Source organism: Fukomys damarensis, unplaced genomic scaffold (genome assembly GCF_012274545.1).
Source record: "Fukomys damarensis isolate Sample0158 unplaced genomic scaffold, DMR_v1.0_HiC HiC_scaffold_10, whole genome shotgun sequence".
NCBI classification, from domain to species: Eukaryota; Metazoa; Chordata; class Mammalia; order Rodentia; family Bathyergidae; genus Fukomys; species Fukomys damarensis.
The window spans coordinates 12,068,704-12,072,798 of NW_022900922.1; positions in this window are offsets into that span (position 1 = coordinate 12,068,704).

Consider the following 4,095-nt stretch of genomic DNA (forward strand, 5'->3'; position numbering starts at 1 on the left):
TGCCATCATTTTAGGTGCTACCATGTTGTTATGATATGAATCTTTTTAGCTATAATCTGTGTCCAGAAGATGTGATAGCATTATTCTCTAAGTACAGTAATAATCTTGAAAGTTCTAGACAAATACAAATAATACATCATGGTCACTCAGTAGGTATTGATTGTACATCTATTATGTGGTCTTCATATGTATACATGTAACACATACACACAAACTGTGGTCTGGTTAGCAGTAAAAGCATGGCCTTGGAAATTAGACTGGATTCAAGGCCGCCATTTAAAAGCAGAAAGCCTGGCATGGTGGCGCATGCCTATAAATCCCAGCACTCAGAAGGCTGTGGCAGGAGGGCCCGGGCCACATAGTGACAGGGCGTGGTGGCGCACGCCTGTAATCCCAGCACTCAGGAGGCTGAGGCAGGAGGATCGCTGTGAGTTCGAGACCAGCCTGGGCTACATAGTGAGTTCCAGGTCAGACTCAACTACATAGCGAGACCCTGTCTCAAAAAAACCAAAAAAAAAAACCAAAAAAAAAAAAAAACAAAAAACCAAAAAAAACAAAGTGAGTCTGAACTATACAGTGAGACCTTACCTCAAAAAAACAATAGGAGGGGGCTGGGGATTTGGCTCAGTGGTGCCACCGCCTGCCTCACAAGCTCAAGGTCCCGAGTTTGATCCCCAGTACCCCCCGAAAAACAGTAGGAGGAAGAAAATGTTCAAACAGAAAGGGAGAGGGGGAAAGGTACAAAGGGAATAAGGATTAAAAAAATAAGAAAGGAAGAAAAACAATAGAAACAGTTTTGTAAAGGGAGCGGGGAAGATGGATTGAAGGGGAGAGGGGAATGGGAAAAAAGAATTACAATGTAATATGTACAGATACAAATACCTTATGATGAATGTGATTGTTATGGATGTCAAAAGGGTACTGATAAAATTAAGTTTTAAAAATAAAACTGGAAAAAATCCAATAAATTAATTAATAAAAGCAGTGAGACATGCATGGGTCAATCGCAGCTTCTTTATCTATAAAATAGAAATAAAAATATCCATCTGGCAGAATTGTGAGGATTAAATACAATTATGCTTTATAAATTGCTCATCCACGGCCTGGCATAAATTCTCAATAAAAGATAGTAATTTATATTTTATATATACATGTATGTATACAAGAATTTGTTAATAAAAGTATTAATTCAGAAATCCAATGGGCTGGGGATTTAGCTCAGTGCGCTGTGCCTGCCTTGCAAGTGCAAGGTCCTGAGTTTGATCCCTGGTACCAAAAGAAAAAAAAAAAGTCCACACTAGGCACGGGATGAAAAAGAGGACAGTGGTTTTAAATCAACATCTCAAAAAGAAAACAATGGCAGAGTCTAAAAATAGGAGAGAGGCAGATGCCAGCATAAAGGAAGGATAGAAAAGAGACACTGCAAGTTTGGTCAAAGTTTTACCACCACGTGGCTGGTGGCAGTGGCTAGATTGAAGCCTCACATTCTAGTATTTAGCTCAGTTCTATGTCCTCCAATGGCTGAATTCTGAAACTGATAGTGATGGTGACCCTCATAGAGAAACTAAGGCCTGCCTCCTCTGCAGAAGGGTCAAGGAGCAATGACTCACAGGCGCCACCATGAAATCACTAACTGGAAATCTGCTGCAGCCACACTGCAAAGGAATCAGACTTGATTTGCCAGATCCCCCATGTGATACAAGCATGGCCACCTGCCAAAGAGCCAGAGGGAGTAGGGCCACTTGCCTTCCTGGAGACACAGAGATTTCCTTGCCCTAGTGCCACAGGGAAAAGGAGCATAAGGGCTTTAAGGACGCCATTCCCAGGGACAATTTGGCTTTGGAAGAGCAGGTGCCATGCCAGGATGTTTCGTATATTGGTCTCTTTTGGGGCAGCTTAGCATTTTTACATGGAGAAGTTGTGTTCTTACAGTGCATGAAGCTCTTGCCTTTACCATCTGCTCCTGTATCATCTTCAGGAGACAACAGAAAACACAGCAGGATTTGCTCTTGTCATCTAATGGGGTTTCCGGGAGTTTGAAACTGTTCATGTTCTGTAATGCTGGGAAATGATACTCTCCTAAGTTGCTGAACAGAAGCCAAGATTTAACTGCAAACAAGAGACCCAGCTTGCTAACCAGCACGGAGGGGACCAGGTTCCTTGCAAATGAGCAGATGGCTACTAATTAGCCCGGAGCAGAGATGCCTACAGAATAAGTACTGAAGGACGCGTCGCGCCCCTTGCTCACCTGAAGGAGGTACGCGCTGTGCAGGTATGCTGGCATGTTTCGGTAACTTCCCAGTGCTAGCAGAGAGCAGGAGCAGCTTAGATGGCAGTCTAGGTACAGACTGAGGTCTTTGGTATCACTGAGAAAGATTCTGGGGCCCTTGGGACCTGGTTTATGCAGACTGCTTACCGGGAGGGACAGGTACCGTGGAGAAAGCTGAGGAGAGGGAACCCAAGGAAAGAATAAAGAGACTCCTCTGGAGCAGGGTGAGCTTGAAAACTCACTGGAGAGATTCCAGCCCTGATTAAGATTGTGTGGAGCTTGCTATAGTTGCAAGGACTCATTCTATACCTGGGTGCTTGGGCTCATGGGATGTTATCAGAGAGGGCACCTCAAGCTGAGTGTATCCTAAATGTACTTTCCTTCTTTCCTGCCCATCTGCCAGTCCTCCCTAATGCTCAGGCCCTATTAGACTTTTGATCTCTGCTAATGGTATCTCAAGCCCTCCTGTACCTCCTCATTTTGGACACTAGAGACTGCTATAGAAGGGAGAGGGAGGCAGCACAGATTGGAAGGGAGAAGTACAAGAGGATAGCTAAGAAATCCCTTGGCTGGAAGAGTAGGGGAAAGAAAAGACTAAGTATGAGATTCAAGGAAAAGCTGGAAGGACACAGAGTGTGTATGTCTGATTGAGAGGGGCTGAGGACAATCTGGAAGTCAGGAGGTTGGCCATGGAGAGCTGAGAACAAGCCCAGAAGGGTTGAGGTTGTGAGGGGTCTTGAGCAATTGTTCTGTGAAATGGGAGACGTCATAATGTGGGCGCGTCAGCCTAGCTGGGATATGAGGAATGAAAAAAAAAAGACAACTCCGTCCACTGGGAAGCAAGCTAGCAGGCTGGAGCTTTCTGCTGCTCTGCAGACCTGCCTCCTCTACCTTTCTTGGGTTCCTCCATCCTCCTAATCACTCCTCTCATACCCACATCCTTTCAGCCTGGGCCCTCAGTGGCTCTCTGGGGCAAGTGCAGGAGCCTCTCTGCTATTGTCACTGCCTTTAGTACCTTTCCCTCCCATCCACTCTTTTTTTTTTTTTTAAACCGGGGATCAAACTCGACCTTGTGCTTGCGAGGCAGGAGGTGGAACAACTGAGCCAAATCCCCAGCCCCTCTCCCATCCACTCTTCACTCAACTACCAAGATGATCTTTCTAAAATGAAGGCTGCGTCATCTCTCCAGTTTCAGGACGCTAATGGCTTCCTAGTCCCTACAGAGCAAAGTCCAAACTTATGTGAGTACTCAGTGCTAGAGTGACACTCATTATTTGTTGTTCCTTAATATGACCTTAGAATGGCCTATTTACTTCCTTATTCTCTTCCCTCAGGCTGGACTATCTTTTCTTCTTGCCCTGCCTGCCAAGTCCTTCCTCATCTTTGAAGACAAAGCCATCTCTTCTGTGAAGCTTTTCCCACCCCTTCTCCACAGCAGGATTCATTGTTCTGCCTCCTATTCTTGTGGGTGGTTAAGTCTACATAACATAAAATTTGCCATTTTAACCATTTTAAAATCTAAACTCGATGGTATTAAGTACATTCACATATTTTGGTACAACCACCACCATTCTCCATTTCTAGAATGTTTTTTATCTTCTCCAGATGAAACTCTGTCCGCATTAAACACTGACCCCTCACTGTCCCTTTCCCTTAGTTCCTGGAAACTACTCTTCTACATTCTGTCTCTGTGAATTTGACTACACTAGTTATCTCATTTAAGCAGAATCACACAGTACTTGTCCTTTGGTGACTGGCTTGTTTCACTTAGCATAATGTCTTTAAGGTTCATCCTTTTGTAGTCTGTGTCAGAATTTTCTTTCTTT